Source organism: Coturnix japonica, chromosome 10, assembly GCF_054131305.1.
Source record: "Coturnix japonica strain WE chromosome 10, WE-NBRP24, whole genome shotgun sequence".
In the NCBI taxonomy this organism is placed as follows: domain Eukaryota; kingdom Metazoa; phylum Chordata; class Aves; order Galliformes; family Phasianidae; genus Coturnix; species Coturnix japonica.
The window spans coordinates 780,836-804,294 of record NC_140672.1 but is presented as its reverse complement, the minus strand read 5'-3'; the positions used below and the strand labels follow the sequence as shown (position 1 = coordinate 804,294).

General features: G+C 40.8%; 1 long non-coding RNA gene across 2 annotated transcripts in view; it reads right to left on the bottom strand.

The window, feature by feature from the left end:
- LOC107323706 (uncharacterized) overlaps positions 1-23,459 on the bottom strand; it is a 152,709-nt gene that overhangs the window by 119,268 nt on the left and 9,982 nt on the right. For both annotated transcript variants that reach the window (XR_014932200.1, XR_014932199.1), the window contains exons 2-3: positions 23,011-23,266; positions 22,169-22,448 (exon numbers count right to left, since the gene is read on the bottom strand). This is a non-coding gene — a long non-coding RNA (uncharacterized LOC107323706). The remainder of the gene's footprint in view (positions 1-22,168; positions 22,449-23,010; positions 23,267-23,459) is intronic.

Genomic DNA, 23,459 nt, shown 5'->3' with positions numbered 1-23,459 from the left:
TTGCTTTTGCAGACATCTGACAGCAAAGAAGAGCTGCACCACGCTCACCATTCTAAGGAGCGTTCCATGTGCATTTTATCCTTGAATTTATGTTAAATAATATACATTGGGAGCGACGTTCTAAATTCGTCCTTCGAGTTAAGAAATCTATAATTTGGCACTTGTTCAGAGAAAGATAAAGAACACGAAAGCAGCTGGCAAGTACAAAAAAAAAATAAAATCAAGAACAAAACTAGTCTTGATACCAAAACCACATTTCAGTATAATGGACCATATAATTAATCCATGAATGAGATGACAAAGTTCCTAATCATAGAGAGAGTCAGCTGTTCCTTTGTCGATTTGGTTACTAACTCAACTGTTTCATTTAATACTCTGATTTAATGAGGGGTCTCATATCCTTACAAGCTGAATATGAGTTGATTTCGACACCCAATGGAAGAACCTCCAAAGGCTCAGTAGCGGCCTGAAGCAGTAATTAGTAAAATTAAAAGGTGACAAAGATGTTTGGAGTTCACGTGGACTTCACAGCGGGTTCACAACAAAAGCTCTTACCTTGGAAGGTTATTTTACTTTACTTACTGAGAGCATGAAACTTGTTAAAAACCAATTTCAGCACAGAGAAGGAAAACTCAAGTGGGGAAAATCCCCTTCTGGTAAATAAATCATATGAAATAACATTAACATCTGTAAACACTTTTCAGCAAAGGTCTTGGTGTGCTCTATTTCTACACCCATAATAAGTCTTTTGATACAACTGACTCCCACAGATTAATGACCTGGCATTATTAAAATGTTGTTTAGCATTCCCAATTAAAAGGCCTTTTTGTAATATCACTTTGCGTAATTACATTGGATATTACAGGGCCCAATTCTCCTGTACCCCAGGGTCTCTTCACATCATCTGGATAGTGCTGAGCTTCATGCCAAAGCATTACACCTGATCTGCTTTTCATTTCAACTCTGGCCTTTATTTCCCTGCTCTCCTCCTCACTGCCAGTCTTCAGCTGGGGGCAGCTTGTGCTGCCTGTGATGCAGAAAAGCCAATAATGTACACTCCCATTTGCAAGAAAAAGACACCAACAGAATGTGCAGCAGCGCAGAGTGTAAACCTCAATAAAGGATGGACAGCTGTCCCTGTGATGTGCTGTTATTTAGGATGTTCTAAAACATCATTAGTTTAATTGAATATACATTCAAATGGGGTGTTTCAGCGGTTATTCTGAATGTACAGCTAGTTGGAGAAAATTAACACAATCTATTTACTTCAAAAGGCTTTGGAATAAGTAAATCAACATCATTTACAAATTATATTATAGCACTTCTAACAATTTATGTCATTGAATTCACGAGTGCTGTAGGGAGCCGTTTGGTTGCAAATGTTTTGGGAAAGAGCTGGCGTAGGACTTTGGGAGTTGAGAATGCGGCATAAATTCTCACAACAGCTCCAGCCAATGGCCTTCCCTTGCTCAAAACACATTGCTACTTAGAGCTTTGTGGGCTTATACTTTAAATAAGGCTCTGTCTTCAGGAAAGAACACTAAAAAGCCTCACGAACGCACACACACCCCTTGCATAAATGCGTATTTGTTATGGTCGCCACTTTTCAGCATATTCTGAATTACCTTGGTGTGAAAGAAGGCATGTCCAGAACTGCTATGTATTCTGTCAGTGGGATGGCCTGCTTTCATCCCAGCAATGAACCAAGCCACGAAGCCTGAAGCAGAGCTCTGCAAAGCCCTAAGGGATCTCTCTTCTTAACAGAAGTTTCCAGGTTTAGGTACCAAGAGCAGGTTGGGTTGGCATGGATTTCTGATAAGACTTGCCCAACACCAGGCAGAATAGTAGGGTCTGTAATGTGCACAACTACTGGTCCCTCCCAGCACCTACAGCAAGAAAGCAGAGCTCTATTGGCACAAATAGGGCTCTATTAGGACACCAAAACCCTGTCATTGCAATGAGGACAAGACTACATCTGCAGCAAATGGCTCCTAAGATTTAGCCTGATGGATATCTTATTTTACATCCTTTAGCATCCCTAATGGTTTGTGAAACAAGAGTAAACAACATAATGGATCAAAGCTGGGATAAGCTACCCTCCAGAGACTTGATTTAGATAATAAGATGAAATACGCTATGACGACTTAAAAAAAAACGGGTACAACAGCAAGACAGCTATTTGCCAAAGAAGGGTTGACAAAGACACAGCAAATACTTTCCCCTCTAGCACCCCACTGTCAATACAGATCCAATCTCAAGTCTTAATTATCCTTGACTAGCTGCGGGGGGCAACCAAAATCAATGGGATTATTAGTGGCTTTAGAGTGCAGCCTTACGGTTGAGGTGTTTTGTTGGACTGGAACTGTTCAGAGAGGTAAACTGCACTGTTTCTGTGCAGTTACACAGAATAAGACAACTAGGAACGTGCTGTACAGTGTCACCAAACATCTACTTTAAATAAATATAGAACTTGTTTGTTTTGCAACTGACTCAGTACAACCAGCACTATTTTGGATTCATTGAAGTGGAAGAATGATCCTCCCACAAAAATAACGAGCTACTGAAACTGCACAAATAGATCTTTGGATCAAAACAGTTGTGAGCTCCCTGCATTGAATTAAAGAAAAATTATTAATCTTTTGGAGTTCTTGAGAACATTATGGGAAATGAGACCTCCTGATCTATTCTAATGATGTCCTACCATGGTAATCCACTTACATTGTAGGAAAATTTATGGTAATTCAGCTGGTTTTTTTTTGTTGTTGTTGTTATTGCCATAATTTCAGAGAAAGGTTATTTATTATTTCAATGAATTTACTTATTTTCATGGAAAATGTAGGTAACATTAACAGACGTGCAATTAATGGTTTGGGAGGAAAATGCTGATACAGAGTCTAGAAGAACCACAGAGAAAAGACTTCAGAGGTCTTTGGACCATGCCCAAACCCAATAAAACTCACTCGAAGGAGACACTTTGAAGAGGAAACAAAGCAGGTAAAACCTTTTTAAATAAAAATAAATACAGAAATACCTGCCTATGAGTGAACATCCAACCTGAAGGAGTCACTGGCCAGATTCCATTCATCCCTCCCCCTCGGTTCATTAGGAACCACAATAAAATGAATGAAGCTGCAATCACTTTTTATATGCAAAGCTGAAAACTGGATCTAGGATTTTTTTAGGTTTCCAAGGGATTGAAAAGAGTCTTCCCAGTGACTCAAGTTCATGAAAAATCCCAAATTAATGCAAAATACAGAACTATAACATCCCCAGTGGAGATCTGCCAGTTGGCATCTGCTGAGGACCCCATCCCTTTGTATTTGAGGGGTAGGGCCTCTGCATAGAAGAGTTAATATAGGGGCCATTAAAAAGTCAGCATGTGCCAACTGTTGCCATGCTGTGGTAGCAGAGATAACTATAATCTGTCTCTGCATTAGCCTAAAAAATGACAGCGACAGTTGTGTGATCTGATGATTTCTTTTAAATAGCCACTACTGCACCAGCATAAAAAGCTAATTTCTCACTTAGTTTTTCAAGTAATAAGCAAAAGAGGGGCAGGGAAAGGAAACTTTTTTGTTTAATAGCAGTAAAATGTCATCATATTAATTCTCGCAGGGCTGAGAACACCCTGCGGGCATAACCTTTAGGATTACTTAATTCCTGAAAGCAATAACAACTTTCTGCATTTGCCAGATAGCCCATAGAATGAAATCTCAATTTACACACGTAGTATTAAGGTTTGGCTGACACACCGCTCTGCCTCCAATTTCTTCACCAACACATCCAAGAAGTAAGAGAAACGATGGTGGCAAACTGTGCCCCAAAATTGGGCTGGATGAAGGAGTCATGACTTTGTTGCTGCAGGGATGGGGATTACAGAATCTCCACTGAAGCTATTGTGATGTGCACTGCCCCAAGAACATCACAGTCCAGTTCTTGCTTTCCAGTGTACATCGATGTCAGCTATCATCACTCTGATCCCAGCTGATGGAGCCAAGATCCCTGGTTTACCTCTCATGTTTAGGCCAGCTCAACATGACTCTACATTGGTTGCTTTCACAGGTAGGTAGAAGATTAGCTGAAGCACTAGGCTAAGACTTTTGCCAGCTTGAAAATACACATTTTCTAGAAATCATTTCCATCCTTCCAAGACAGTAAGAGCTAAGGATATCACTAACCCTTCCCTACGCTCTAATTTGCATCAATAAAGACAATTGAAAACATCCTGTATTGATCCAAAACCAACTTGCAACTTATAAAACAGATGAAAATCTAGCTCAGGTAACAGAATCTAACTACATCAGAATTCTAAATGCCAGAGAAATCAAGCAGTCTATTGCTATATGCTCCAAAATGTTATTAGAGCAATCCAGTACGCTCCATAAAAGCACCATGACAACACCCAACAAAGAGTCTGCATACAGCCCTGAAACCTAAAATGTGCACGTGGTCTTGCAGCAATCTTCCCCATTAATGGGAAGCACTGGGAATACTGTCCTTTGAGCTAGAACCATGGAACGATACCCTGCTCTACTGCAGAATTAAGTAGAAAAAGAGTACGGCCTCAAAGAGAATCATTAATAAAACACAAAACATGAGCTTAAAATTGGAATGATATTAATCAATGAAAAATGTGATTCCTTTATATTGGATTTTTCATCTAGATGACACCACTTGTTTTTATGTGCTCTGAACTGAATAAGATGAAGGAAAGTGATAGCTCAGATCTATGCAGAGAACATAGGGGAGGCTGAGCTCCAGCTCAGTTACCACAGCACATTTAGGGCCATACCCTATGAACCATCTAACTTGATGCCCAATAAGTCCAAACGGGTCAGAAAAAGAGATTAGACCCATTTTTGCCTTTTTTTCCTGGCGACACCAAATTACTCCAGGACATCACAGATGAACAAGCTGCTGTTACTGCTCAGCTCTACGCCATTACAGCACTGCCCCAGAGGGAAGGTGTGATTATTACTATCACTCACTGGTATAAGACAAGCCTAGATTTAATCCTAAACCAAAACTAAGAAATGGTAGATCTCAGCCAGATCTACCATGCACTAAAACAGATACGATCTACAATATAATGCCCATTTTAGAAGAATTTTATGCAGTTGCTCTACATGCACACCGCCCCATTTACCCTTTAGAGCTGTATATTTGCATGTTTCCTAATGGCACATAGCATTTGCCCAACCCTTCCTTGTGTTATAAGCATGTCAGGCAACCACATGTGGAAGTTTCAATGGGGTTCTGATTTTCGTGAGGGTTTTTTTTCCCTTTCTTTTCTTTTTTTAATTCATTCTGGTAATGCAGTCAATTGATTTACTGCAAACAGACTGCAGTGTTAAGATACCATTTGATTTTCTAATTCCAGAGCTTCTTGCAAAGAAGCTGCTTCCACAATTTTGTTGATTACTGTTATGAAATAGAAACATTTGATCTATTATAAATACTATACAGAAGACAGGTTTTTCTTCCACGCTATTTTTTCTTGCATGCTAAATGACTGATTCAGGGACTTCTTGTGAAGTGCCTGTCTGTCCCATCTTTTTGATTTATTGCTCTCATACGACAAGATTGAAATCTCTGAATGTTTTCATGACTCAAAGATTCTCATTAGGAGTTATCAACAGAAAACTTGAAAAGGTGGGTTATTTTGTACTCCGTGTTTGAAAGACAGATCAGTGTTTAGCAATGACTATTTTTTTTCCCAGTTCTCTTTGGGGAAATGTGTTTCCTTTATCACAGACAGCGTATCTATATTCATTCATAACTGTTTGGAGAATCAGCATAATATTCCCTTCCTTCCATTATCTTTTCTTAATAACTTTCTTTTCTGCTTAGCGATTTTTTTTCTTTCTTCCCTTCGTCGGCACTACTTTAATATTCTCTTTGGACAGTAAGAAATATTATCCCTGAATAACAAATGTGATTTAGTAACCTTGTGCCTTTATCCTTGACTCAATTATTATTTCTTCTAGATTTTACTCCTCCTGCTCTCACCAAACTATGCAGTTTATGGGGCAAGTTCTACCACTCTTGGCCTGCTGACCTCAGCTCTCCAGCTCCTTTCACCAAGTTGAGCTATGTGTGGCATTGACATAGGACAAAATGGTTGGAGTCCAAGTTTTGCTCTTCACTTGGCTCTGGTTCTCTGTCTTTAACATGGAGATGAGCAGAAGAATGAGTCTGTAGGACTCAAAAGCCCTGTACTTGAGTTCTTGCACAGGACTGGGACCAACTAGGATACCCCAAGGCATTAAGTTAAGTCTCACTGTACCCCCCAGTCTGTACGTCCAACCACTACCACATTTACTGTCCCTGTGCCATCTCCTGGCACTGCACTTTGGGGACGAGGATGCACAGTTCAAATAGGAAAGAGATGGAAGGAACAGAAGTGCAGCTGCATCTTTGTTCCATTCACTTCAAGAAACTTCAGCCTCCCACATCCTGAATCTCCCCTTGAGATTTAGCCAGAGGTTTAGGTTTCTTTCTAAGATGTTAAAAAAAACAAACAACTTTGACCTAAAATGGACACCTTTCTGGATAGGGCCAACAAAAACAAATCAATTTTGTGCTCAGATTCTAAAAGTAGCAGAGTTTTTTAAGGGATAAAGGACTGGTCCATCTGAACAAACCAAGGTTTAAGAAAAATCCCACAATAAAGTATGGGAATGTTTGCTGTTTTCATGCTACATCAGATTTGGAAACAGCAGTGGCAAATCATTGGAAGAAAAGAGCAAAGAGGAAAATGTGGCATTTCCAGCATGATTCAAGACAAGCTCTAAGCTGAAGGGATCCAGTCTGGCTGCCCGATACTGTGAAGGACTACAGTCTATGAGAAAATAGCTGGTAGCCAAAACATTACAGCTCCAAGAGCAGATGTCAGAATAGCTAAAGACAAGCTGTAAGACTAAACAGAAGTAATGGCACAGAAGATATTTAAACATCTTCCTTGGATTGAGCACAACGTAATTCCCTCCAGCGGGGGATAGTCCTTCCCTATCCAGTGACACATTGTTAAAGGCACCAATTCTCAAAGAGAGTGTAATGAAAAGAATAAAACATTAATGCATTGAATAAGTCAGCAAAGAAGAGTCTATCGCTACTTACAATATTAATGATGAAGTCCGCTAAGAAAGAATCATTTAGAGGACAACTGATGGCACTCTGATCACTTCTCCAGAATATGAGGGAACAAACAATAGCATTATAATCTCATTAATCCCAGTATATTTATATTTCCCAGTTTTAGTAAAGACCAAGGAGAATACGCTCTCCAATGTAATTACACTAATTAACTTCTAATAGGCCCGATTAACCTTAAAGAAAAAGGTTAAACATCACTTCAAACACATGAGCAAAAGCTATTTTTCTACTATTCTGCAGTGATATGGAAAATGATAGGACAGTTAACTTTGAAGGCTTCATGGAGGAAGGTTATGGATAAGAGTCCCTATGAGGCAGAAAGAGGGAATAACAAGAGCTGGCATTTGTTAACACCTTCCCATGAAACTCAAGGTATCTGCAACAGAAGCGATCCCAAAACAGTTGTTTGTGTGTACTATTCCCAGTTAAGTCTGGATTTAACAAATCTGCATAATCCCATATCTAATTCAGACCATGCCTTCATCTCAGTTAGTTCATCTGTGTGCATAATTGGAGCCAACCAGATGGCAGCATTGCAGACATCAGTTAGGCCTTGGAAACGATGAAATACTCCAGCAGGTCAGTGGAGGCAATTCCTGAGCCAAGTATCCTGGGTCTGAAAGACTCCAGTACATCTCTTAGTACATGACATAAAGGTTTTTTCCCCAAAGGAAAACAAATAGCCAAGCAAAAATAAATGGCACAGCCCACAAGAAGCCATCAGTCCTGTGTTCAGTAATAAAGCAGAGCTTTGAGGAGACAGTAATGTAGGAGCCTTCACATCTACAAGCAGTGAAATCAATATTAAGAACATGGCTGTGGCCAAGAATATTCTTTACAGTTGCAGCACGGTTTATGGGATGAAAGAAACCAGACAGAAATTAGAAACACACTATTTGTCTGCTTTAAGAATAAAACTGGTAGATTGGAGCTTTCGAGTAATGCGGCTCTAATACTAATTAACCCACAACGCCAGCAACTGAGAACCAGAATAACCCAAACAAAACAAAGATCTTTGCCTGCCTCACTGTTAAATAAGCACAGCTCTTGTCAAAGCCTGATATGTTTATCAGCTGAAGCCTTTGTATCCTTGCTGCTTCCATCAGAAATTGAGTAGATGCTTATGAACATTTGCATCTGTCTGCGGAGCAACAGGATTGGGAACCTATTTTATGTTTTCAAGCTTCTTTAGTCTTATCTCTCGCCATTTTAATTGCACTTATTATTTACTAAAATCCCCAATTCTAAAGACACGTGGTGATGTCAGAAGCTCTACTAAGCCTCCCAGCCATAAGGAATGAAAAGCATAGAAATATTTCCTAAAGGGCTCCACATTTATTTTTCATGATTTCTGGGGGGGGGTGGAAGAAAGGGAAAATGATTTATGATTTTTCAATGCTTAAGTTGTCACAGCTGCTTCACTTCCCTCTGTTATTTGGTAACAAAATAGAGCGATCCATTCTTAACGCACGAATAGAACAAGAATTTCCATGTTCTCCTGTGTAATACAAGGAGACAGGCTCAGTAAAGGAACCAAAACTTCTCAAAATGCTTAAGGTGTTCTGACCTCATTGTCAGCATTCCTTTTTGTATAAAGGGGAGGACCAAAGGCAGCCATCGTGCCCAACTACCATTATACCCATTTAACATCACATTGGGCAGCTGCATTTGGCTTGTGGAGCTGGCTACTGCTAACAGCTTTCTTGCACGTTATTTCCTTATGTCCAAGCTGAAAGACTAAACAAGGCTCCTCTAAACAAGGAGCATAAGTAGGGAATTTGTACTTGATAAAGTCAGGTCTGAGCAGGGAAAAAAGGAGAAACCACTCCACAAAGAGGGCAAACTAACTGTACACATTGCCTGCTCCTTTATAACATAACCCAAGCACAGGTGAAGAACAGCACTGCACATGGAACACGAGAGACATTTCCCAGCTGTTATTGTAAGGTCAATGGGGTAGAGCCCGAAGGATTTCCTGCTGAGATGTCTGCACCAATATAAAACTTAACCAGCAATCAGAAAAGGAATTATACACACACAGTCCCTGCTGAGCTGGTGTAGGAGGTCAGGGCAGGAGAGCATAATGAGGTACCTTGAGGTCAGTTTAAGCCACACAGCAACCCCATTCCCAAATGGGGAAACAGACAGTAGCCCCAGAGGGGCAGTAACTGTATTTACAGCTGCTCCAACAAAGCACTCCATCTGCCATCCCTACACCAACAGGACTCGCAGTACTTGCAAGTGAGTGGTACCACATTCCTAGATGGCTCTGTGTGCTTAGGAACACAAAACCTTTGGCTGGAAATCATAAGGAAGTTTCTGTTCTTTTATTTTCTTATTGTTTTGGTAAAATTAACAGCATAGGTGGCTGCTTGCAAAGCCCAATGAAAGTAGAAAAGCCAGTCAGTTCCAGGCCAGAAAGATATTTCTAGATCAAAAGCTTTGTCAGAAAAGTTGGATGCATGTGATGCTTGTTGCTATTAAAAATCAGATACAAGAGCATGGTTTGTTAATGCTGTGGTCTGAGTGCCATAGCAACCCGGCTGGTCCCATCCGTGGAAATTCAGGCATAACACAAAGGAAGGATGAAAGAACAGCATCCAGAGCAATTCCACATAGTCTGCAGCATCGGCAACCCGCATAGACATCTTTTGGATCTATAAGCAGAGCAAATTTGATCTGGGAGTCTTGGAGAGAGCAAGCAAAATTTATGGCATTCTCCAAGTCATTTATTTTTCATAGCATCATTTTTTTTTCTCCTGACCATAACTATGTTTTAAATGGCAACAGGAGAGAGCCAGAGAGGTTTCTAAATTAAAATGAAAAAGCCCCGTGGTTTCTTTCTCCTTCAGTGAATAAACATATTTAAAAAGTAGAAGAACTGAACTAGAAAGAAATCACATGGAATTTTTATAAGAGCATATCGGTGGTAGCCTCCAAACAATACGATACCATCTGCACTTCTAATTTCAGAAAGCAGCAATGAGTAATAGCAATTGATTGTCTGTAGGAGTTGTGTTAGGAGGAGGGTTGATCACTACACTACTCCAACCCAACCTTGTTGTTTTATGAAGATCAAGGAGAATCACTCTGATCCTGCTTGCACAACCAGCATAAACTACCTGGTGTAAGCAGTTTTGGGCTCATGGCTCCTATTCTCTGCTCCAGATATTGGTAAGAATTGGTCTAAATCTTCATTGACAACTGAGAGATCTACTACTTCATGTCAGGCATCCCCCACTCTGTCTTGCAGAACCTCTACAATTAACCATCACATACATTACTGATCAGTTTTGCTAGTCATTTATCCTCAAAAACCTTGACAAAAACCTGGAAGTGAAGCAGCTCTCATTTTTATTCCATTTCTTTCCAGAGCTCCAAGGGTCTCCAGCTCCCCAGCCCTCCTCTGTGCATTCAGCCAGCATTGTTTCCATTAATACCATTTTTTAGTTTAAGAACCTTATCTCTTGAGATAACAATCCAGCCCCAGAATTCTTTCTATCAGTCAACAGAGCATTCCTATTCTCTGTTGCCTCCCTCCTTTTGTCATGATGCACTATCAGTCCCTATGCGAGAACCTGGAGCACAGCCTGCATGGAAAAGCAACCAAGCCACATAATGAGGCATCCCATTCTTCTGGGAGCACATGCAAACTATTCAGATCAGTGCAAAAGAACCAAAAAGAAAAAGAAAGCTAGAAACAGATCGGGGCTGGGTTGGGGTTGCACTATTTGATCCTAGCAGTCTTTTTCAACCTTAATGGTTCTGTGATTCTATCTATGGGTCTCACAATGTAAACACAGGAATAGCTAGCTGGGAAGGATGCAATGAATTCTAAAAGCAATAGAGTTAAATTCACCCAGTGGTACAAGAGAGGCTGCTGCCACATTGCCTTTAAGCAAGGAAGCAATCAGAGCTAACTGGACTTTAAGTGGTCAGTGCTGAAATGCAGCACCGCTGCTGATTTAGAAGCATGTTCTCCTACCTACCTAAAAGCAGAGTCATTTAACCTCCCCATATAAATCAGAATTAAGAGAAGGATGGGCACAGGCAAAGCAGCAGCTGTAAATCAAGTGATGGAGTGAAGGAATCCAGGCAGAGCATGGACAAAGGCACTGCATATGCAGCCTCTCCCTGGGGAATTATGATCCCAGATCAGTACGTTGAGTAATAGCTTGCATTTATACACTGCCTTTCATTTTGCAAAAACAGAGCGCTTTGCTGATTATATATAGACAGAGGTCAGTCATCTCCAAGGAAAAACAGCCACTGACACAGCAGAAAACGGCAGCAGCTCACTGCAAGGCAAGCCAATGCTTTCCACAAAGGGAAAACAAAGAATAAATTCTCTGAAAATATGAACCTTCACGTTCAGAGATGTAGAGCAAAATCAACTTGGCAAATGTTTAATGATGGCTGCTTTTAAGGAGCAGTTGAGATGGCCTAAGGGATAAAGCATCGGTCAGCAGGAATGCACGCACCTCAGCTTCATGCAACTGTCCGAATTCTCTGGGTCAAGAAACTAGAAAGAGAACAAAACTAAATGTATAAAACAAACCAGATTCACGTGATCAAAGCCCCTTTAAACAGTTTGGAGAACCTCAACAGTCAAAAGCCCACAGAAGAGCTCTCAGCTTTGAGCTGCCAGCCCTGGCGTCAGGGCAGCAGATGGAAGGTACCAGCATCACATCTTCAGAGGTGCTCCATATTTCAGAGGCACACAAGGGGCTAACAGAGCACAGACCACAGGAGATACCACTTTATCAAGCAGTGTAGCTTGCTTCCCTTCTGTCGCTGCCACTTGTCATGCTCCTGTGATGCATCCTTTCCTCCCCCCAAACCAATCTCTACAGTAACACAAGAAAAAAACCAACTAAAGGAGTATCAAGAAAAAGAGAAAAAAGACTGTTACAAGGTTGACTGGCTCCTGGTTTGGTCTGTGGCAGGAGTCATATATTTTGCCTAATTAAGATAAGGCTGTTGCTTCTTTGCAGATTTCACTAATACAGAATTTATTGATGCAGCATTACACAGCATTTTAAAGTGATAAAATACAGCTGACGCAGGAGCCAAAGGCACCCTGAACTGCAGACTGGAGAAGGCACTAATTGAGACAGATCTCTGGGCTTTGGCTGAGCATGAGTGCTTCCACTGCATCCAGTGTCTGAGCCCAACCCAAGGAAGCAAGCACTTCAAGCACTGATTGAAAATTCATTCCTGCCTTCTGTAACGTATGCACAAGTGCTTGCACTTAACCCAGGTGTTCAGGCACATTCCTGCTCATCTCAAGTGGTTCTGCAAACCACAGATGCAAAGCGGGAGCCATAAAAGCACTGAGTGGTGGCACTTCTGGAAGCCACATCTAACACCTGCCTGATGACCTGAACCCCTCCCTTACTGCACCATTAGGGAGCCTTGGGGTTCTGGTCCCTTCAACTTACTCCCATTAGAACTGCTATGTCACATTAACTGAAATTCCTTTCAATTCTTTTAGACTTACGATGTTGAGTATACCTTGTTCCAATTATTTTCCAATATTATCCCACAGATGCACGCTGCACAATCCCTTAAACCATTCCAAGTTAACGAACTATTTGGCACCCCAGTATCTGCCCTGCAAGCTTATATGTACATATATTAGGTTAAAATATGCTATAAATATGATAGAGTTTGTAGTTCAATTCCGCCCTTGGTTCCTTGAATCACAAATAAATCAGAAATGTATTCAAGCGTGTCCTGTTCCAAAACTGCAAGAATCCAGTCCAAAAAACCCACATGCCATTGAGTCTACAAGGAAGATGCTTTAAGATCAGGGCATCTTAGAGCAGTGTTATCACTTTAAACAGACTTTTCTTGACAACATTCTTCACAATTTTGACATTATCCTCCACATACCTCAATTTTCATCTTGCTTTTCAGTTGGGTTTCTGGGTCTGATCACAGTCTATTCTCTGTGATTGGGTTCCTCACCTGTACTTTGATATTTCAATGGAAATCAAATCAATCACCTCCACCAAGAGTGAACATCAGCTATTAGGAACAAAAGTTAAGCAGCATAATCAAGATATTCTTGTTCACCCGACACTTTGCAACCAGTGTATTGCAATCTAAACAAAGGGAAATGTACCTTGCCATCAGGTATTTAACACTGAGAGAGACAAGCCATGGGATGAGTATAGGTTTTGCTATTACAAAATGTAGTTTATGATTAAAACTGTCTAAAAATGGTTCCGAGGTTGGGATTGAATGGCAAAGTTTAACATATCCTCATCCGAGCCTATATTCTATAGGAATACTAATCCACTGGTGCACCTGCAGCTTATTCATAGTCATAGAAATGGCTTGGGTTGGAAGGGACCCCGAGGATCATCAAGTTCCAGCATCCCTGCCACATATTCCTTGTACAGCAGCTAACGTAACAGGCGCCTATTTCTGATGGCTGCAATAAAAAACAATGAACAACAGTTTGGAGGTTGAGCGTGTGCTGAACCACTGCCATATGTCTGAAAATACCCTGGAGGTCTCCCAGACCATTTCCACACACTTATGATCCAGCTCAGCCGCATCAAACAGCATCATTGGAGGCCACCAGCACTGTGCTCTGACCCAAGAGAAAATGATATTGTGGTCAAAGCTGAGGTTTTATTCTAGAGAAACAGGCCTGGCACAGATTTGAAAGCAAGGAAATGCAGAAGAAGGAAATGAAATATGAGATATATGAGCCTAAAGACAAACGTTTTCATTTCACCCTATAATATATGTCCATATGTACATATATTCCGACTCTAAAGCAACAGTCAAAATACACCAAAACTTATCAATAAGCAGAGTAATTTTAAAAAGACAAAAAATAACCCAACAACCAAATTTGTTGTATAACAAGTAACATTTGAGCACTTTTCACTTGACTTCTAGTTAGTAATGCAATACACTTAATGGTTACCCACCCATAAGGGTTACACCTATCAGCTTTAAGCAGCCAGCTCAGACATCAGCTGCAGTTACAGCCACTGCTGACGTGTTCAGGGTGCATCATTTTAGACTGAACACCAATAACAGATCTATGAGATTTCCGTGAATTATCACAATTCCAGGACGTGAATCCATTTCTATGCAATAAAGAATATTTAACAGCCTGGAGAATTGGTGGTAACCAGCATGAAAATCATTCGGTTTCATTTCAGAGCAAAAAAGCCCTATCCGTAAAAGCTTGTGGTATTAACAATGTATGTTTAACTACCGTAGTGCAACCATCAAGGTGTCACTTAAAGAATGAGTAATGTGCGGGGAAGGATTTTAAACGATTCCCAACAAGACCCCGACCCTCTCCTTTCCAGCCATTAACAAGTTTCTGAAGCATTCAGAGCAGTTTCATTTGTTCTCAATCACCGGGAGTTTTAACTGTGGAATTTCAATGGTTCTCTCTTGGACAGATCTAATTTTAGGAGCCATTCAGGTGACATCCCTCTGAGCTACAGCACATCAGGGCAGCACTCCAACAGCATGCACACACAGCTCTGTTTGCTCCAGTAGAGCAGAGCAGACAAATACGACTTATCAGAAGTGGTACATGATCTAGGGATAGAGCTGAGCAGCAGCGAGCAAAGGATGAGACATTAAAAAAAACCCCCCAAAATCTGGCACTCATTTGCAGCAAGAAATCTCAATAGAGGCAGGCTGCCTTCCTGTGATACTGAGTCCTTCCAATGGCTCCACATAGATGCGAAACCTTTCTAAGAGATCCATGAGATGCAGGTCTGTCTATGGGAGCATCTGCACTAAGGGATGAAAACATCTGTAAGCCAGCAGCCATCTCACTGGCCCCAAGGGTTGCAGTCCAAGCCAGAATTTAGTATACAGAAGCCCAGATAACCTCTCATAAAGCCATGTGTGCTCAAGACACTAATAAAGAACAACTAACAACATTTTCAGAGTTCAAAGTGTGCAAACCTCGCACTAAGCACACGAGCCTGCCTTCTTTGTCAGAATCTGTTGCAAACTCTTGGCAGAAGGGATAAAAAGACTCTTTGAAGTGCTGACGCTGCTGTATGCAGACATCTTCCATTTAAGAGATCTGTCTTGTTCCAAAACATTTTATCTTAGCCACAGCAGCAAATTACTGCAGATGTTGAAGCTGTCAAAAAAAACAAACAACAAACAGAAGCCAAGGAACAAGTTGATCAGTAATTGCATGCACGCTTAGATGAAGCCTGAGGTCTTGCATCACCCCATTCCCCTGCAAGCATCGTTTAGGATCCACCGCAGCCCAGCAGGAAAATTATGCTTTGCAAGCTTTAAGCCATTGCAAAGCTGCTGTGACATCACAGTTTCATACAGATGTCAGAGCATCACCTTGCTCTCAGCTTCCTGCTGCTGTGTTTTACACCCTGAACATACTTTAAGCATCCACAGCAAACACATCAAGGAACTTACTATCTACACAGTGTTGCTGATTTACTCCCTTACCAGCTCCTACTTCTGCTCTCCTCAATGCAAATCAGGATGAGTGCATCCAAACTGGACAACTATTTCATGCAAGCTACTCCAGAAGATTCAATGTGAGCTCTTGGCTACACTTCCATTTTGGCTTTATGCAAGAACTTTGCTCTAAGAGGAATTTAAAGCTGTATTCATAGCCCCGATAATGCTATCGCATTCTGATCTGCACACCGCAGAAGAGTTGCTTTTGCTATGCCTGAATATGGGATCACAATACATACATAATTCTCTGATAAGAAGTAAATCAAACGCTTGGAGCAGAGTACAGCACAGCAGCTCCAGATGTTAAGAAAGAGAATACGCAGCAGGAATTACACAAGGGGCCAACAAATCTCTCTGTGCTGACAGAGACCTGGAGCTGTTTGCTATAGCCAGGATTCCTGATAGGAACTGTGGATGGTGGGAGCAGAAGAAGCAAAGAGGGCAGCAGTGCTGCTTCCCTTCCCTCCTGCAGGTTTCTGCTCCTGCTACACCATCATAACACCACTGCAGGCCCCAGACGGAATTCAGACCTGACCAAAATGTTTCCCATATAAAAATTTACTAACAGAGCTCCAGACTGTTTAGCATGAACAAAGCATAAGTGCTTATAGATGCTCAGCTATGGACGTGAACACCATATACAACAGCTCTTTCCTGCTGCAGTCTTTAATCTTATTAGACTTGACTGCAGATACTTAGTTGGCTCTTGTCATTATGCATAATATTACAAATTGCTTTCTTATTGGAGAGGGAAAAAGTTCTCTCCATTCCCAAGGCTGCCAAAACATGGCAGTGTCCATCTGAGTGAGTCAACCTGCTTGGAATGTCCCTTCCTCCCATCCTCAAGACTTGTAGGCAAATTCTATTGTTAAGATATAATAAGGGGCATTGGTTAAGATATAATAAGGAGCATTCCTAACCTACAGGAGATAAACAGAGCATTGGATGAGGGCAACCTTGCATAAATGGACAACTCCAAAAGTTAGTTTGGGGAGTGAGGATGTTTTGTCCTCAAAAGAGCTCACAGTGTTAGGGGTTATCACATGGGCTATGTCTGGTGTTTTGATCTCTGTTAAACACAGTTTTTGATAGGTGAACATGAGAAGGGTCCATGTTTTGTAGTTATATCACAGTGAGAGCCCCTGTCCATAGGGGAACCTCCCCACCTGGCTAACTGTGCTGCCAGTATTGCTGAGGGAAGCAAGGCAGCGCAAATGAAGCTGCTTTCCCCATCTGAGTCGACATTCCATCCACAAGGGACCACAGCAGTCACCTACTTAACACTCCATCACTGGAAACCACTAAGCACTAAAGGAATTATTAGGCAAATACCTATTCAATTAGTCAACAAACCAGCACTGATTTCAGGGGAAAAACGATCAATCCTGAGTCTCACCTATTTGCAGGTTCAATGGTGACAGCTAAGCTTACGGCTGTTGAAACAAGGGATGTTTAACAAGGCACTATTCTGGATTTTAATTATTTTTTGGTCATCTTAATCCATACACTTCTGAGAATTCTGAGAGTTTGATAGATTGCAATGGATCCTCATCTGCTCTTACAAAACGCTTTTTATTGCATTAGATGTTTGCAGTGGTACACTGTGCAATTTTCCCTGTGCCATTTTCCCTCCTTATCATCATTCTCTGAGCAGTGTTTCGTAGCGAGAAGATACGGTGCACAAAACCTCCCTGAATATGAAATTTCTGGAGTAATTCTGTCACAGGTCTCCCAGGACATCCTAGTCAAGGATGAACAACTCAGTCAAAGCCCTGCAGAGCTGGAGAGAAATTAATCATGCATTTTTAAGTGTTTTGAACCTCCTTATAGGATTTAATGAAGAATTCTGTCGAGCTTTGAAAACGTGTAGGGGGAAAAAAAGCCTCACCTAGTCTATAAATCAAGTTCTTGATACATATTAAGTTGATTAACACAAGGGAGAAGATCCTGTCCTATCTAAAGGTAATTCTGAGGCAACCCCAGACTTCTTTCTGGACACTGTGATTTTCTTATTGCCTACCTGGCTGCATCCATTGCCACCAAAGTCAACAGCAAAGGTGTCATTAACTCTGGACCAAATCACTTCCAAATACTTATTGAGTTTTTAATGTTAAGAATGGAAGTCATCTGCTGGTTACTACAGAAGCCAGGCATTTTTTTTTAGCACCATTAAAAAAATAAATGGTTTGCCTACATAAAGCAATGTGCTGAAATAAACCCTTTCATTTTCTTTCATTTAACACACCAAATTTGTATCAAACACCTTTCCCAGCCAGAGCAGCGGGTGCGGACTGTTAAGGACTCCATGAAGTGGCTCAGAAATAGCCTTCAATGAGATATGATTTGCTTTAAAACACCCTTGGTACCACCACATGACACTTAGTAAGCTGCAGCAAACACCGCTGCTTTAGGATATGGTTCTGTTGTAAGGCTTCAACCAAAGTCACAAAAGAAGTGGGCATAAATAGGGATAACAAAACTGCCCAGAACTGTCACACATTCAAATAATCATTAGAAAAAAAAAAACACCCACCCTAACAAGACTTTCAGAAATCATAAAACGCCTTCATACTTCACAGCATAACCCAGCCTCTAATTAATTGATGCCAAGAAGAAATTGTCCCTGGAGGGCACGTTATCCTGGCTGCATAACAGGGGTTATTTTTGCTGGCACTGACTGCTGTCAGAAAGAGGATATTGCAACAACATCTATGACTCAGGGCAGCAGCGCTCCATGTATTCAGGAAGAGATGGCAGCACAGAGAGCTGCTACCAGCAGCCTAGGTGAAAATTCTGGCTGTTGAATCACAATCTTAATTTTTTTTAATAGCATGCAAAGACTATGTCAGTAGCACTTTTCATTATCCACTTCAGCAGTCCAGAACTACTTGGTAATTACGCCCATCCACTCTCCTTTGACAGAGCTAACTAACAGAACAAGAGCTTCTGATAATACACAAGCTTCTTGTAAAGAATTCATGTAAGGAGGCAATAATCTAAATAGCAAAGCTGATGAGTTTGCACAGTGCCTTGCTCTAGGGAATACGTGGTTTCTCCAATCTGGAGGTAGGATTGCATACTTGGGGAGCAAATAGAGAAGGACTGGAGAGTAGGTTCTGTCAGAGCTATTACAGGACAGAGGTTGTGTATTCCTTACACAAACAACTGGATTCCAAATCAGTCACCCCTGCAGCATGAATCTCACCCACAGCAGCTCAAAAACTCATTTGCTCCCCTTTTTCCAACCTATTAATACAGAAAACATATTACCAGATGCAATTAAAAACATGTCAAGATAATCTTAAGAGAAAGTCCACGAAGTCTCAAATACGGTACTCCCCACTGGCAATAAAATGCATTTAAAATATGAAAGACTCCTAAAGCCTTCATTTGTTTCATCGTAATCTAAGGCACTCCTTTAGGATTAGCAAAGAATCTACACCAGTTTTAAACCATCAGCTGAATTTCTTGGGTACAGCTTCAATAAATTAATTGAACTTATCAGCTCAGAGATCATCTCCATAGTAGCATGAAAGACAAGAGTTACAGCCAGACAAACTGATGCAGCAATCAATTTCAGTCTTCGTAAGCTACTTGAAGATTAAGATTCCAAGTAGATCAAATATGCTAGATTAACAATAATGCCACATTTTAGGCTTTTGCAACCTATACTCACAGACCAATCTTCACAATGCTGCAGATAAAGCTGCCTCATTAGACAGCTCTCCATGCAGAGGCTTATGAAACTTCAAATAGTCATCTTCCTCATACCTTTAAGTCAAAAGAGACACACCTTACTGTCCATGACAACCTTGTTGTCTATGGTAGCAGAGTTTGATGCTGTTGGAGGATGGAAGTGGTGGAATAGAGGGAATAATTGACATCCCCAAAAGCAGAGCTGGGAGTAGAAATGGGGAGAGAGAATTAAAATCCAAGAGCAGCTTGGATCACTTTCAGAGCCATCCCTAGAGACCTTCCATCAGGTGTGAGCATCCTGCTCATCAGCTGCCTTATTGCAACTGTCATTTACCTCCAGGGATGCAGGCTTCACTTAAAACTATATCCAAGTTAGTCATCCAAGTATTTATATCCCCCTTGTACTTTTTATTCCATTAGGAGAGTTATAAAGAAATAAATTAGAATCACAACACATCTACAGCTTGTTCTGAAAGAGAATGCTAGCACTTGACTCACCTACTTAGATGTCAATTTAATACTCTTAGCTGGATTTAAATTGAGTCAAGACCAATCTGCTGAAGACAGAATCTGCACCTGCCCCCCCACAACACTTTAAATAATTAGAATCAAACAAAAGTCAAACATTACTACAATTTGGGACCATCCAAGAACTCAGAGCGTGGCAGGTTTGTTCACCAAATGTGAATGTTACCCAAACAACCGAGCACAGAACAAGAGGATAAACCTAATAGTGAAATGGGTGGAAGAAGCATGCGTGGAGCTGCAAGCAATCACTGCAAGCTCAGCTATGAAATATCTAAGGAAAAAAGCTGCTGCCCCATCTTCTCTGAATACATCAGATCAGTAATTAGGCATATTAAGGGCTGCGTCTGTCGCATTTCACTCATTTCCACAGACGTAAGAAGTCACATTTATAAGTCATTAAGCTGAAATAAAATCTTTGCTGGGCTTAATTAATTTAAATATTCATGGAAACAGGATAGCAGGGGGAAGTGTTATTCTTAATCAAAACAGACATTGCTGTTCTATAATGCAAATTACTATTTCTTATGTGGACAGTGCCAAGCACCTACAATCAAAGGCAGCACAACATTAATGATGACCACATAGAAAATGCAGCTACAAGGGATCTGCATTGTCCTTCACCTCTCAAAACAGAACCAGGCATTTGCTGAGCCAAACACATGCTCAATAATTTTGTCATGCCTAAAACAGCAGTCACTTCCAGGTAATTAATCACAATTTACTCAAGCTGAATGCAACATCCACCTCCCTCTTCATTTCATCCTTAAAAGAAATAAATTAATAACAATAACACCATGCACCTACGGACACATACTATCTCCTTGCAATGTCATGGTGGCCATAACTTGCTTTTAAAGATAAAGGTGTTGGTCACTACAATTGCTCCTCTTCACTAAATCTTTGCAATATGGGCTACAAAGTGGGACATCAAAGCTCCCTTTCATTGTCTGTAGAGGGAAACCCCCAGAGCTCAGCTCATACAGGTGTCCCGTGCTGCTTAGCATAAAAAAAAAGACACAAAATTGGCTGGGCTGAGACATGACACAACAACAGATCACTACGATATGTGGAAAATTACTTCAAAAAGAGCAGGAAAAAAAAAATACAAGTTCCAATTTTTATCTGTTAATAGCAGCCTTGGTTTCATTATCTGCCGTCCCCGTATCAGGCTTTGGATACAATTAACACTGCAGAAATAAAACACTTGATGGAAGTAGCAACGTGTTTGCTGGTAATGAAATGTTTATGGATCTGTTTGGTACACTAGTAAAGAGTGAATGCATTTCCTTTAGGATGAGTGAAAACAAAGCATAGATAAGCACTGAAAATCACTTTGACTCAAGACGTTCACAAAATGTTATTATTATTTCCCACCCTCCGAAGAAAAGATACTATTGATTGTTGAGGATCATTTGGACAATGCCAATGAGTTTTCCTGATAAAAGCCGACAGCTCACCTAACACAGAGAACATCACTGACCCAAACAAAGCTCTGTGCCAGAAGGCTGACAGACATCTGGAAAAGAAAACCTTCTCCTTGTTCCCCAGTTCTCCTGTACCTGGGATGTGACACCACCAAATTCTCAGAGAATTTCAAGCTTTTAACATAGATTAAACACTCTACATTGCAGGAGAGTTGGACTAGGTGACTTTTAAGGACCTCTTCCAACTCAAACAATACTATGACAAACATCATCCATCTCAACAGAAGAAAGGACACATCCTGAAGAGACCCCAGCACTGCATGATGTACCTGGAATTTCTCTGGACTGCCCCAGCCCAGCAGCTTTGCAATGGACTTATGTGCAGGCTCAAGGAGTGCATTCATATCACTTCTATTGGCAAAGCCAATGTGTTAACTCAAAGTCAAATGTTTCCAGCCATCACATTTAATCCAAATCTGTGATTCTGGCCATCATACCCAGCATGAGGAACTTAATAAATGTCATCTGCATGCAGATTCTGCTTTTTTTCTCCCCTGAAGCATAATAGAGTTGAAAAGTCACAATTCAAGCTAACCAGCGACACTTCAGTCTAAGAGCCAACTCCTCTAAAAATTCTGACAAGCAACAAATGAACACGACATAAAATATGCAAAGAAAGACTCCTCTTCGCCTAAGGATTGGAAAAGTTGCTGAATCCCAGCTCACATCCAAAAGAAGCCTTTGCTTTTTCTTAAAGAAGTGAACTCGCTGAGAATCAGTGCTCCAGTTCTTTGACTATACAGACCCACATAAGCCAAAGCACAACATACCAAAACAGGACACCAACCCACCAACCAGGATGAGCCCATTAATTCAGTACTCACTTATAAAAGCTTGGCTAGTCTTCCAATTTCAGGAGAACTCCTTTCAGAAGATGCCACAAACAGAAGACTTCAGGGGCTTGCGTGCTTGAGCATCCAATCTGAAATGCTTTCATTATGCGAAGGCTTCTGAAAATACCCCGCTATTCTTGTCCTCAATACAGGCATCTCTTTTAAGGGGCTGTAAATTCAACTCAACCAGAAGTCCACAGGAAACAAGTACTTTTGACTTCCTCTGTACTGTTAGCTGAACCGCACGGTACTGCTTCGGCTCCTTATAGAGCTGGGGATCAAGGTATAAAAATGTTTCAGGTTATAATAGATTAAATGTGTCCTTATGAACAATATGAACAACTTTTTATTATTAAGAACATCTGATCCTAAAAAAAAAAAATAAAAATCAGTATTTTTAAAATTTACCTTTTTAGAAAGAATTAAACAACTCCCAGTGCAAGAAACAGCATTCAGCCTTCCTCCATCAAATTAATTTCATAAATGCTCAATATAATGCAGACTTTCACTGACTGAGATTGGATGACATGCCCACAGAACTTGTTCCATAGATTCAACAGAAAGCTTCATTTTGCCCCTGTCAATTTCTCTACCCTCAATTTATTTTCAATTTGTTCAATTGCCTCCAGGATAACAAGTTCCATCCTATGAAGAGCGGTGCACCTCTCAAAGAATCTACCAGCCTGTTTTATTTACCACTCAATTGATTTGACCTTCAGAAGGTCACCTGCCACTTGAAGTCGTCTTAAAGAAATCTAATTAGTCACCACACAGAAGAAAGTTCCTAAACCAGGTTGCAACACAGTCCCCTGGCTTCCAGAAGTGTTAAGTACCTTCACTTCCAATGATTATAGAAGAATTTAAAAGCGCCCAAGAGCTTTAAAACAACCCAGTTCGAGGTACGTTGCTGCCTCCAGATCATCTGCAAAATTCACCTGCAACAAACATCAGAGGAAAAGACGCAGAGAAGCACAAAGAAAAGACCAATGCTCATTAAAGAACAAAACAAATAGGCTCAAGTGAATGGAACAAACTACAAGGATGAGCTTCTCTTAATCTTCAGGGATTCTGTGTCACAGATGATGGCATCTGGAGGAAGAAGCAGAACACAAAACTTATCAGCCAACATACGAAGAGCACTTAGAGATAGCTTCAGAATATCCATCACTTCTGCAAAAATCTTGGTTAAAACATTTATTCGACTATTCTATCTATATCTAAGATAAGACCGGTCCCATCCTACACAGCACTGAGAAGCTTTCCTGGGAAAGGCAAAGGTATT